Raw genomic sequence first — 14,338 nt, 5'->3', positions numbered from 1 at the left:
GTTCTGGCAGTGGTGGGGTCGTTGGTGAGGGAGAGGATCAGCTGGGTGTCGTCGGCGTAGGAGATGATGTTGAGGTTGTGTTGGCGTGCGATGGCCGCAAGGGGGCTCATGTAGATGTTGAACAGCGTGGGGCTGAGTGAGGATCCTTGGGGTATGCCGCAGATGACTTCCGTGGCCTCGGATCTGAACGGGGGGAGGCGGACGCTCTGGGTTCTTCCGGCGAGGAAGGAGATGATCCACTCGAGTGCCTTCTCTTGGATCCCGATGTTGCTGAGGCGTTGTACTAGGGTGCAGTGGCAGACCCCGTTGTGCCTCTAAATATATGTCAATAAGTTCTTGGTCTTTATTGGTTTCTTTATATAGAGCTTGGTAATATTTTTGAAATTCTGATCTGATCTCCTACGGGTCTTGCTTGAGAACGTTGTTACAGTCTTTAATCTCTTTAATTATGTTAGCCATGTTTTCTTGTCTCATGCGAGTGGCGAGGTGGTGCCCTATTTGCTCGCTTAGTTCGTATACTTTTTCTTTTTGGATCGTGGCTTTACAAATTGCTTTTTCTGCAAATATCTCCGTTAATCTATTTTTTTGCGATGGCAATCTTTTGTGATGCCGTTTCTATGTTTATACCCCCTTCAGTAGCTCTTACAAGATCCCCCTCGGCCTCTGTCAGTTTCCCCTGTAATTCGGCTATCTTTTGTTTGGCAGCTTTGTTATTCCTTATTGAGAAGCGCAGCGTTTCACCCCTGATACCAGCTTTTAATGTGTCCCACACTACGTCTAGGGGTGCGCTCCCCAGGTTATTTGCCAAAAATTCAGGTATCCATTTCTCAATAAGATGTCAATATTTCTCGTTTAACAGTAGAGCCCAAAGACTTTTAAAGGCTAACAGCCAAAGGCAGTTCAAACTGTGATAGGCACCATCATTTAGATAGAAAAAACGGACTCTTTAAGGTAAAGGAGATTAGAGCTAATGTGAGGTGACAACTGAACAATTAACGCAAAAATACCATTAAGTCGAAGAGGAACACGGGTTAAAGCTACTGAATTACAACAGCTAGAAATGACAAACAAAATCACGATGCATAAAATGGAATCCAGCGTGGCAATGAGATGGAATACTATGCAGTGCGATAAAGGCTATGTATGAGTATAAACCAGGACTTACCATTGTGTCTATCCTGATAATTAAGGTCTCTGACTTGGGCTCCTACAATGAGGTAATCGATACGCCTCGAGTCAACCACGTCGAATGTTGGTAGATGCAACATGCATGGTATAGGAAGACGGATAATTTGATGCCACCGCAACGCTTGGAAATGGTTTAGAAATAGTCAGATGGCAGTCATGTGACAAATCACATGTTTGATTCCAAAGCTGGTTGGTTTACGTGGCGGCCATGATGTAAGTGTAGGTTTACCAAGGTAAAACCAGCAGTGGGTGACATAAAACCAAATAAAGACCAATAACGACCAAATGTACAGATGTATGTTTGCAGATAATTGTGGTATAGACCTAGAGCAGAGTTATTGATGTTCTACTTCCTATTCAGGACCAGCAAAGCAACAATTGCGCAGTCTTGTCTAAATAGTCTGAACCCGTCATGTTACTTCTAGAGATATAATAAAACTACATGGCTACTGTAACGGTGTATGAAGACTCTAAATGAATCACAGGTATAAAGCCAAAAAAAAAGGAACTGCGCAAGAAGTTTTGGGCCTTATGATGAAATACAGAAAATGAATGGTCGAAATGAATAATAGGTATAAAGCCAAAAGAGAACAGCGCAGGAACTTTTATGCCAATCCATGCCAGCCTTTCCAACATGGATCGGCTGTCGGAAACTGACTTTGGGGGCTAGCAGGGCCCCTTCCCCCTGTCAGAAACTGACTTTGAGGGTTAGCAGGGCCCCCTTCACCCTGGTCCTCTGCATTTGGCCACATGGTGCCGAGATGTTTTAAAACTTCCATTTTTGATGGGGGCTTGTGCTGAGTGCGGTTTCATCCAGCTGCACAAGTAGCCATCGAAAAATGGAAGTTTGCGACTACACATGCCTAATTGTGCTGTCGGATCTGTCGACCTATGTTCGGGTGGTTCCTTCCACAAAACAGTGTCAGTCGGAAGCAACTCCGACCAAAATCGTAATGAGGGCCTAAGTGTCTTGATGGTTTTAGTCCAATTCCCATCTTTTTTTCATTACACTTCAGAGTTTAAAAAAACTACAGAATAATGTCTGGCTTCCTACCCGCTGATATATTTTGAAGTATTTGTACAGTTCATTTACAAGTATTTATATATATATATATATATAAGCCTTTTGCGCCCTATTCCGGGAAGGAAGCCGTTCTTCGCGTGGTGCGGTACGAAGAAGGAGGATGCGGGGAATCTAAAACTTTATCAAGAGTCATCCCTGATGGAACAATTATTTTTCTGCCCATCCTCCTCTGAACACTAATCTATATTATAACCAAAGAGGACTATTCATAGAAATCTTGCGAAATTCTTGAAGACGATTCACATTCTGACTACTTGTTTGCATGCACATACGATTTTGTGGCTTCCTAATACTACCAATTAAGAGATCATTCGGAAACGCTCATCCACAAAGAAATTTCCCACCGATTACAATGACTATATATACTCAAAAGAATTTGCCCTGAAGAAGTCCCTTGAGGACGAAACGCGTCGGCTGCGAATACCCGTGTTTTGATTGTACACCCTTTTTTTGGAATAAAGAAAATCACAACTAAGAAAACCTACGTCTGTGATCATTGACACTATATTTCAGGAATTGTGTGGTGCACCTTTGCGTTTATTTATTAATTTACTGAGTTCTTGGATGAACTATCACTGTGACAGTGGATGTTAACCAGTGTGCACACACTTCGCCCATACAAACTACCCAGGGCGATTTAGAATTCTGGGGGTGATTTGGGTTAGGTGCTATAATTAAGAAGTTTCCACTGTCTCCTTTGTCTTTTGAAAGTATTTAAATGTTGTGTGTTAAAAATAAATTACATTCTACAGCCTTTCCTTTCACTCTGAAACCCAGCAATATTTTCAAAGATGGTTTACCTTACAAAATGCCCTAACTTTACAGCTAGAAAAAGAAAAAATAAACACCAGTCTCCATAGTAAAAGAATAAGTAGCAATTTTTCAGACGACAAAGCCAGACTTTTGACCTCTGTCTTTGAATTGCACTACAAATGCATAAAGATAAAAACAAAATTAAAGCCATCTTTATTGTTCAGTCACCTTCCGAACTCCAGAATTGTTATTTTGGGGGTGCTAAAGCACCTCCAACACCCCTACTTCCAGCACCTATGTGAGAGAGTGTACATAGTGTTTGATGGCTGATAAACTTGGAAAGCCTTGAAACTGCTCATGTATGAAAATATTTATCTCAATAATCCTTGAGTATGCATTGCAGAAGACAAGGGACCTGTTGCCGTTACTCAAAGGTAGGTTTTTCCTTTGACTAATACTTCTCAAATTACCCAGTTATTCAGATTGTAGCTAGAGCAACATTGATTAAGTGTTGAGTTTTTGGGAGAGTGTGTACATGGAATAAGGTATGCCTGCTGTGTGATAATGGTATTTTATTTTCTTTGCAAAAACTATGTAATATTTGGAAAGTACATGAATTAAGCATAGGACCAAATCTTTACATAATCCTTGTGGCAATGGGATGCTTGAAAGATTTAATCATCTCAAATTGAAAGGTGCTGTCCAGGTGGTCATTAAGTGTACTTTTAATTGGAAGGCAAAGGTTGCAAAGACCATGTGGATCCATAGAATAACTGTTAACTAGGGCACAGGGTTAACACCATTTGAGATTATAAAATGACGTAATCCTAGGACAAAATGTAATCCAAAGTGAAAATATAAATCATAAATCAATTACTAGCCTACTGAAGACAATAGGAATAGAATTAAGAAAGCTTGTGAGGGTTACACAAGATATGATGAAAGGAACAATACCAAGGCATGTAGAATTAAAATTGGTCAGAGAAAAAAAAAAACGGGGAAAGTGTTTAAGGAAGAGACTCATTTTTCTTTTAAACCATAAGAGGTTGTTAAAGTCATGCATAATTATGCGTTGTTAAGTGATGGTAATGTGTAGCATCTTAATTGCATAGCTGTTGGCTTTAGAGAGGGCTGGAAAGGTATGACGTCTAATAGTAATATGAAATAGAATATCTGAGTAACGTAGTCCTCGAAAGAGGAAGTTATTCCTATTTATTGTGATCTTATTGGTATAGACACCAATTGTGATTTCAATGGTGAGCCGCAGAAATTAAATCTGAAGTAAAAGGCCAGGAGGTTCTAGTAACCGGCTGGTCACGATCTAGTGTTTCTACAATATGCATTTCCACCAGCCACTCCTTGAGGGCTAGCTTCCACACTCACCGCACATCCATCTATCACAGGTGTCACTGGTCAGGTGACCCTGCTAATAAAAGGGGCCGGGAGCACGTGCCATGGGCCATGGGCCAGTTCCAGACCATATGACTATGTGTCTGCGTCATTATTGTAGCTGCATGAGGGCCTAGGGCTCTAACCATTACAATTGCGATGAGCCCCTTGTGAGCTGTCACCAGTTTGGTACTAAATCATGAGGGGAAGTGCAGCCGATGCCCACGGCACCCCTGCACCGGTTGCCAGCGCAACGGCCACACTATGAGTGAAGAGGACAGCATCCAGCCTCCATGTAATGCAGTTGCCTGCCTGCCATGACCCCTAAAAGGCAACATAGGACCACTGGGAAGAAGGTGAGCTGACTGAGCTCAGAAGTTGGCAGTGGGCAGCAATGAGTGGAGGGGATGTGTAAAAGGAGCGCATAAAGCGAAACCCCACAGCGCCGGCAGAACCCCGTAACCAAGGGAGAAGCTTCAATCCACAGAGCTGCCTCAAAAGTGAAAAGAGCACGACACAGCCCACAATATCGTGGAGGACACTGCGCTGCATGTCAGCAGTAGGTCAGGGACTGTGGTACCCGCCTGTGAGGGTGTAGGCCTCGTTCCGTGCCAAGGTGAAATGTCTCCATACTGCAGCTTCTCCAGGCACTAGCATGCCTGATTCAGTGCCTGTAAAACATTGGTGGAATGAAAGTGAGGCATGAGGGAATCGCTCATCCGCCTGGTGACGTTAGCAAGCAGGGAAGAAGGGTTCGCAAGATAACACGTGCATGCGAAGGCTGGTGCTGATCCGTTGTGTCCAGTAAGTGTCGTGACCAGAGAACATGGGCTCTAGGACCCACAGGGACACAGACTTGGGGGGACAGACACCGGACACCACATCCGGTCAGGGGGACAAAGGACAGACCACAGGAAGCAAGAGGCAGGGAAGGAAGCACCAATACAAGCTCATGTGAGATACGAAATAAAGATACCTGAAATCGCCTGCACCGTGTCCTGTCATCTGTGGGGGGACCCTGCACGATCCCACAACTGGCGACGAAGGAAGAAATAAAGAAACCACGCGTGCCGGATCGACCACGTCGTGAACAAGCCAGGAGCCCACCCTGGACTGGTGCCGAGAAGAAGAACATAGTGGCCAAAGAACGAAATTAAGGACAGCAGCGACGCGGGAGCCCACCCCGGCTGCTGCGACGACGAAATCGCCTGCATTGGGTAAGCGCCAGAGAAAGAAGCGCGAAGGAATACAAATCGGCGCGAGCTCTCGCGAGAGTCTCGGCGGCCATTTGCAAGTCAGGCGAGAGAGCCAATAGGAGCACAGGAATTGCTGGCGGCCATTTTGAAATCAGGCGAAGCACTGATTGGCTGCGAAGTCTCACGAGACCATCGGCGGCCATCTTGAAGTCAGGCGAGGGAGCCAATAGGAGCACAGGAAACGTCAGCGGCCATTTTAAGGTCAGGCGAAGGGAAAAAAGGTCGAAAAGAGCCAGAAAGAACCACAAAAAGATCAGGAAAGGTGGCAAAAGAAGCTGAATAACAAAATAAAGAGCAAAGAGAGGCTCAAATAAGAAAATAAATAAAAGAAAAGACCAGAAAGAGCTACAATAAAGAAATAAGCGCCACAAAGAGCATTTACAAAGTAATAACAAAAGAACTGTAAGAAAAAGATGGCAGAACCACGGCCAAGCGCCCAATATCGCAGACCACTACCGTTCAATCTATCAGAACCACAAGTAGGAATAAGATGGGAGCTATGGATCGCTAGGTTCGAGGGATACATGGAGGCCACTGACGTACTAGAAGAAAAGAAGCTAGGACTGTTCCTAAACCTCGTGGGTGACGACGTGGATGAACTGCTAGTGACACTACCGGCAGGAGAGACATCAACATACAAAAAGCTCATCAAGTGCCTAACAAGCAAATTCGACCCTCAAAGGAACATAGACTTTGAAAGATACACGTTCACCACAGCTTTCCAACATGACGATGAATCATTGGATGACTTTGCGACACGACTGAGAAAATTGGTAACGCACTGCGAATTTGACAAGTATGACAACGAGCAAGCAATTCGCCTGCTGATAATTGAAGGATGTTGCGACACTGAATTCCGCACCAGAATATTGAAAGAACGAACATCGCTGGAAAACATCCTGTCGCTAGCAAGGGAAAAAGCAAGAGCAAAGATACAATCAAAGCAGATGGAACGGAGGATCGAACAAGCACACCGCATGACAGATAACAGTCGAACCAGCACCTGGAAAAAGGGACAACGCGACAACACAACGAAGAAACAACAAGGGCCACAATGCTACCGATGTGGTTTAGAATTTCCTCACAAGGGCGCCTGCCCAGTATTTGGACAGATGTGTAAAAAAATGTAACAGAAGCAATCATTTTGCCAGTGTGTGTCAAGGGACATAATTCAGAAATGACAGAGGAAGACCAAACAGGCAGTGGATGACGACAAGCAGGCACGTCAGACACATCGAAACAGCAAACAGGGGCTCGTCAATAGAATCAGGAGGAGAGGAAGAAGAAGAAAAAGTGGAGCGACTGTACCTCATGTCCACTCAAGAAGACACAGGAGAAGAAAGCATTCGTCTGGTAGACAAGAAAGCAATCAAAAAATGGAATCAGTGACAATAGAAGTCGGACCACATAAAGCACAGTTCGTGCTTGACAGCGGCGCCACATGCAACATCATGTGTGCGTCAGAATATGAGAGAATGGAAATAAAACCGGTGCTGAGACCATCAAGGGTTGAAGTGTTCACTTGGGGCTCAAGGAAACCAGTAACAATTTTGGGGAAATTCACTGAAGATATAACATATAAAAACCAAACACTCAGAGAAGAGATTCATGTACTGAAAGGAGATATTCCAGCACCCTGCCTACTGAGCAATGTAACAGCACAAATAATGGGCCTGATAGCAATGACATATAACATGTCAGAAAAAGGAAACATCTTGAAAGAATATCCAAAGCTACTGAAAGGCCTGTGGAAGCTAAAAGGGCGACAAATAACGTTGCACATCGACGAAACAAAGAAACCAGTAGCTCAGCATCACCGGCGAGTACCAATACACCTGCAACCTCAAGTAGAGGAAGAAAAAAATGCGCTGTTGAAACAAGACATCATCGAGCCGGCAGAAGGACCAACGCCGTGGTTATCGCCGATAGTAGCCGTGCCAAAGAAAAACACATCGAAAATAAGAATCTGTGTCGACATGAGGATACCAAACATGGCGATCGAAAGAGAAAGACACCCTGGACCACACCTCGACGACATGATCAGTTGCCTGACAGGAGCAAGACGATTCTCAAAGTTGGACTTGTGTAAGGGATATCACCAGCTGGAGCTGGATCCACAGTCGAGATATATCACAACCTTCTCGACACATCTAGGTCTATTCTGATACAAGCGCCTAAGCTTTGGGATATCGTCAGCAGCAGAAATATTTCAGGAAACGATCAGACAGGTGATAAGGCCAGTGAAAATTAGTCTCAATTACAGCGATGACATCCTAGTGTTTGGCAAGACAGACGAAGAACACGACAAGGCGTTGCGAGAGGTGTGTGCCCAACTAGAACAGGCTGGCCTCACATTAAATGAAGACAAATGTGAGCTAGGGCGACACTCTGAAAGAAGCGAAACCACCAAGTGATGTAGCAGAAGTACGGTCATTTCTTGGACTTGCCAGTTACTGTGCAAGATATATCAAAGACTTTGCAACAGTGAGCGCACCACTGCGGGAGCTGACGAAACAGGGACAAACTTTTGCATGGACAAAAGAGTGCAGCACGGCATTCGAAGAAATAAGAGAGGCAGTAACAGCGGTAGATCATCTAGCATACTTTGACCCACTACTGTGTACAGAACTAACGGTGGACGCCAGCCCAGTAGGACTGAGGACAATACTGGAGCAACACAAACCAGGAAAAGACTCGCTGAGATGCATAGTTGCTTACGGAAGTAAGAGCTTGTCCGACGTTGAGAGAGCTTACTCTCAACCGGAGAAGGAAAGTCTGGCCGTTGTGTGCGCGTGTGAACACTACCACATGTTCATCTACGGGAAGCCTTTCACAATTGTAACAGATCACCAAGCTCTAGTAACAATTTACGGAAACCCAAACGCAAAGATACCACCAAGAATAGAGAGGTGGGGAATACGGCTGATGGATTACAACTTCAAAATAATACACAAGCCTGGAAAGGAACATAACCCAGCTGACTATATGTCCAGACATGCATTGCCACGCAACACAGAAACAACAACAATGGCGAAAGAATACTTGAATTTCATCCTGAAGCACAACACACCAGCATCCATAACAAACGCAGAATTGGAACAAGAAACAAGGAGAGATCAAACAATGGAAGAAATCAAAAAGGTGACCAGGCAGGAGGCCCAAACTGAAATCATAGCGCCTCCCCTTCTTGCTGGAGTGCCCGTCAGCTGCACCGCCTGCCACTGTCTGTCTCAGTGAGGAGGGGAGGGAGTGGAGAGCCTTACTGATGTGGCACGACAATGCTGAACTGCACCCGGAGGTAAAATCACCCAACCCGCTACCTTCTGCGGTAGAGGCCGTTTACCTGCCTTCCTTGGCAGTGATGTGACTGCAGGTTGGACGAGAGGCCACAGCGAGGGAAGACGGTCCCAGAGCGGCTATTTGTTGCCTACTAAGGGACGACCAGGCATCAAGGGGAGAAAGACTGTCCACACAATGAGAAAACAGCTCGCAGAGGGAGAGAAAACTACGATCACCAGCACGGCCGGTTGGTAGCAGTTGGTTGGAGATGGCAAGGCTGCTTCCTACCCTAAATGGACACCATAGAGGCGCTGCCTGCAATGAGGAGTGGTTGTGGCGCCACCTAGTGGTAGCTGTTGTGTTATCAAATAATGACACACGAGAAGAATATATGTAATTGGTAATTATTTACCAGAAGAAAGAGCTTGTGAGAGGAAAGATGACCATGCAGCGTCGCCAGGTCTTTCTCATCGAGCTGAGTAGTGACGTCACTTAAATACACCTTAACATTCCAGGGGTAGCACGTGCACATAAACCAATAGGAAGAGGGACAGATAAAACTCATAAAAGCATACAGCATAAAAACAGATGTATTAGTTACTAAAACTATTTACAAATCACAAAATTCATCATATATATTAATACAATTAAAAACCATTAAGAGAAAACATACTGACTGCAGTTTAAAAAACAAGTTAAAATAGACAATCGTTATGTTAGATGCCCCCGAGAACACAGTTTAAACATTTTATGCTTTTACTATAGAGACAGACAAATTAAGGAAAACAGATCAATCACTTCGGGGGGGTCAAGCCCACCACAAGTTTTCTTCTAATGGCCCATGCCCACCCAAAGTATTTGGCGACCGCAACTGTAATAACCGGCAAGGTGTTAGTGGAAATTATTCTTAAGGCCACCTTACTGTCCCTTGTGCCTAGCAATTTGCACATCGCCTTTAGCCAAACACGTCGGGGGGTTAAGTAGGCCCTAAAAACAAAAAGAAGGTGGGCAATGGTCTCGCTTTCACTTTTACACGCCGGGCATAATTCAGAATTACCTATACCCCATCTACCGGTTAGTGATCTTATAGGGAGTGACCCTGCTCTAAGCTGGAAGTAGAGCTTCCTATCCTCCGGCTTTGTGATGTTGTCCCAATAGGGCTCTAAGCTAGGAGAAACTTTTGTTTCCAAAAAGCGACAATCCATAGTAGAGGGATCAACATCATTCCAGTTCCCGTAGGCGACCATTTCCCAGTACCTTTCTTTTATGGCGCCTTTGGTTGGGAACTGGGCTGTCTCAGGGTTCTCCCACAACTCCTGCATACCCATTATTCCCAATACTTTATGAAGTTCTTTGAGCCAAGTTATCTTGTGGAATATATCAGTTTTAATCACATACAGAAATCCCAGAGCGTAATGCATAAGTAGAGTGGTGTGGCTCACTGGTTAGAGGCGGCAGACCAGGAAGCAGAGGTCGACCCGGGACCAGGGTTCGATTCCCGACGCGGCAGGGTCTTGGGCCATGGTCAGCAGACTCGATAATTCTCGCCTCGGTGCCTACACCAACCATGGGTCTCACTCAGCAACTCTGGGCAATAGCTTGCTTAATCTCTACTAACGGCCCCATCAGCGCCGGGGATGCTTGTCTTCACCTTGGAGATGCCCAGGAGGGACAATCTCACAGGGAAAGCCAGGATGGGTTCCCCAGCAGTATACAGCGCCGGGACGCCCCTTTGCTGGGGCAGCTGTGCGCTTTACAAGTATACAACATTTAACATTTATAAGTTCCGGAGTAACCCTCCAATATAGAATAGGTCGTAATCTAGCCATATCTGAGAGGGCTTTCCTGCCTAGATCATAGCGCTGCAGTTGGATTGGGGTACTTTTAGGGAGGCCAACAAGATTACGGCAAAAAAAATTCCACAAGCGTTAGTGACGTTAACTTATCATAAGCCCATATTTCAGCACCATAAAGGGCCGAACTTAGGGCTTGCGCCTCATATACTTGCAGTGCTGGTTGTACCGGCTTGGTCAAGGACTTCCTGTGCTCCGGGCTTATAGCTCCCGTGTTTTGGCGGAGTTTTAATGCCGCCATTTCTATATGCTTCCCCCATTTTACTCCGTTTGACATGTGGATACCTAAGTAACCAAAGTCCGATACCATTTCCACTTTTTGTCCATCCATAAGAGAATTTCCCTCTAAAGCTGTGGTGGGGGTTAAATACCATAAGCTTTGACTTTGTAACATTAACTTCCAACCCCCGGTTGACACAAAAAACCTCAAAGATCTTCAGGGCTCGCTGTAACCCGCTAAGGGTTTTAGATAAAATTAGCGTGTCATCAGCGAATAGTAGAATTGGAGTTTTCACTCCAGCCAGGCTAGGAGCATCTACTTTTCCCAGCAACATACGCTCAACTACCCCATCAATGCTCAATGAGAAGAGCGTGGGGGCCAAAGCGCAGCCTTGGCGCACCCCACGCTCTACCGGGAATTCAGAGGTTACTTGGCCGTGACACCCCCCCCCCCCCCACTGTATTTTTGCATAATTTGACTCATGCAACCTCATCACAAGTGTTAGGATCTCTAGCGGCATACCCATCTTGCTTAGCACTTTCCACATCTGGGATCTAGGGACTAAATCAAAGGCAGCACGTAAATCTATAAACGCTGCATAGATGCTGCCTTTTCCTAGTACTACCGTCTTCCAGTATAGTAGTGTAAATCTGAATATCTGGTCTGTGGTACTAGTTAATTTACGAAATCCAGCCTGGAAGGGGGTCAGAATATTTTTCTCTTCTACCCAGGCCGATATTTTCTCTAGGGTCATTTTTCCAATCACCTTTTGTACCGTGTCTAACAGGCTAATAGGCCTGTAGTTCCCAAGCTGTGTTTTGTCGCCTTTCTTATACACCGGGATTGTAACGGCCCCTAGCCAAGACTTTGGTACTGGTGCCCCTAGTGCCACAGCATTGGCCAGCTTTGTTATATAAAGACCCCAGTGCTTTTTATTGTAGTGTAGTTCCTATATCCCTTATAGGTTCTGCGCATTGGAATAACATACACAATAGGCTTGGCATAGGACTGAGGTCTGTATGCCCCTAATATGTATATTAAGCTTAATTACTATGTATCAGCTAGCTCAGAGGCCACTAGAAACTTCTTGAAGACAAGAAGGGAATAGCTTCTGGCAACCACATAACATAAAACCCACATCCCTCAGGATCATGGAAACAAAATACTACTTTTCATTCAGTCACTCATCTCAGAGAAGTACATAGAAGAAACAGTCGGTGTGTTTACAATAACATTTATTGCACAGTTGTTATTCTAGTACTGGTTATATGTGCTCCGACAACTGTTGGACAGTAGCAGAGAATTATGGCCAGCAGTGCAGTTAAATGAAAAGGCTTTGTATAGTTCTACCATTTTGCAACAGTAATGAACACATACATGAAATACAGAATGCATTAAGATAAAGCCTATACCCCTATGATGCCTAACTAGATGTACCTAAGTGTACCTAGCATGTGTGTAGATCTTAGAGAGCCAAGAATCCCCCTAGGAGTTAGTCTAACCCCTTTACCTTATTGGGACTTCATCCTGATCTTGAGCTGGACACCCACAGATGGGTAATGGACCTCTGCCAGCTGGAGCTGTGGCATGACGCAGGTTGCAGCGCCTCAGGCAGAGTGTCCGCCTGGAAGTCTCTGTCTCCTCTGGTTTGCTTGGGCAAAGGGAGGTATACTTATACTGGATAGGTGTCTTGGATTGACGTAATGTTGGTCAGAGGAAGATGTGTTCTTGGTCTGTTTCCAAGAATTGGTTGTGACGTAGGTTAGTCACTGTTGGACATGGAGATTACGTATTTAGGATGGACCGTCTTCTGTGCACAGAGCACACAGTGATCAGATAAGGGGACAGCCTCTCTGTTGCTCGTTATTGTGAAATGAGGGCTAATCTAGGTCAAAGGGCCTGCCTGTCTCTGTGAAAGGGCCTGCTTGTCTCTGTGACACAAAGAATTTGTGCCTCTGAGACAGTACCTATGTTAAGGCCTCAATTTCCTTCATAACACCCACTCCAATCTATGGACAAGAGTTAATAACCCATTAAAAGCAAACTACGTGACTAAAATAGGCATTTGCATATAATTGGCAGGTAGTTGCATGAGAGTTTTATGAGCTGAAAAAAATAGCAGCTGTTAAAATATATAAAATTACTGTAGACTCTGTGGAGACAGGAAAAATCTATAGTGTCATTAAAAAATATATATATACTCTTTAGAGTAAGTAGTTACTTATAAAAGTTTCTGTTTATAAAATTGAAAACTCTTTCATGCTTTTTTCAGAAGACCATGCTTTCTTTAAAATAGTCAATTTAGAGGGAAAGCTCCAAGCACTCGGTGAAAGTTGAAACAATAACAGAAAAAATGTGTTTCAGGACATGTTTTGAAGAACTAGAGATAAAAGGTGCTGGTAGTCACAACATTTCTCGTAGCCATTTGCTGCAGTAAACAGACCTTTTTAATACCTCGCACAGTCGTTGTGGAAGCACAGAAAGACAGTGCTGCTAGTTGCTTGTTCTGAGGCAGCCGGTGCTAAAGATTGTACCTGTGTGCCTGGATTTACTCGTACCTCACCTTCAGCCATATTCGCCGATGAGGTCTCAATCCATACCTTGGTGTTGCTAAATGAAGTACAAGGCACCCATTGGATTTGCAAGGAATGCTTTGGTTTGATGTGAATACGCTTGGGACACAGCCAAGCATAGGACTTCAGCAGACCCTGCATGGTGGTGATTGCCACTGGCATTTTCCTTTGGAAGAGGTACGTTGCAGTCTTTTCAGACTGTTCTTTTAAATATTAGAAACCATGAGAAGCATAGTTCCTGTTCGAGCTATTCCCAAGGTGTCCCACACTGCTTGTATGTGAAAGACCAAATTTATCAAAAAGGAAAAAAGGGGCAGCCTGTATTTAAGAGTACTATTATGCAAAAAAGAAAAAAATATTTCTTTAGCTGATGTAAAATGAAAAAATAAAAGCTGCTGCACAAGCATGGTTTTCAGATTGCTTTAAGCATTATTGAATTTTATGAAGGAAACTTTTGTTTTTACTACTGTCAGTGTTGGGGCTTTTTTTTTTAAATGGCACAGCTTCCCTACACTGTAGGATTTCACTACCTCTGGATGTTATCTGTACATAACTTAGGTCTGGCCTATGTATACTGAGTAGGCATGTGCGAATTTTGCGAATTCGCAATTCGCGAATTTGCAATTTTTGCGAATTCGCAATCCGCAAAATCAGCGAATTTGCAGATTAGCGGATTTTGCGGATTGTGTGGGGAATGGCCGGGTGGGAAAACGGTGCACATCGCTAGTGTGAGGGGCAGGGCC

At 44.4% G+C, this 14,338-nt stretch overlaps 1 long non-coding RNA gene across 1 annotated transcript in view; it reads right to left on the bottom strand.

Moving 5' to 3' along the window:
* LOC147749186 (uncharacterized) overlaps nucleotides 1–13,447 on the bottom strand; it is a 28,337-nt gene extending 14,890 nt beyond the window's left edge. Inside the window, exon 1 of the long non-coding RNA XR_015299746.1 lies at nucleotides 12,533–13,447. This is a non-coding gene — a long non-coding RNA (uncharacterized LOC147749186). The remainder of the gene's footprint in view (nucleotides 1–12,532) is intronic.
* Nucleotides 13,448–14,338: the final 891 nt, after the last annotated feature.

This window comes from Lissotriton vulgaris, chromosome 1_1 (assembly GCF_964263255.1).
Source record: "Lissotriton vulgaris chromosome 1_1, aLisVul1.2, whole genome shotgun sequence".
Lineage (NCBI taxonomy): Eukaryota > Metazoa > Chordata > Amphibia > Caudata > Salamandridae > Lissotriton > Lissotriton vulgaris.
The sequence above is the reverse complement of the archived record's forward strand: the minus strand, read 5'-3'. Positions and strand labels throughout refer to the sequence as shown.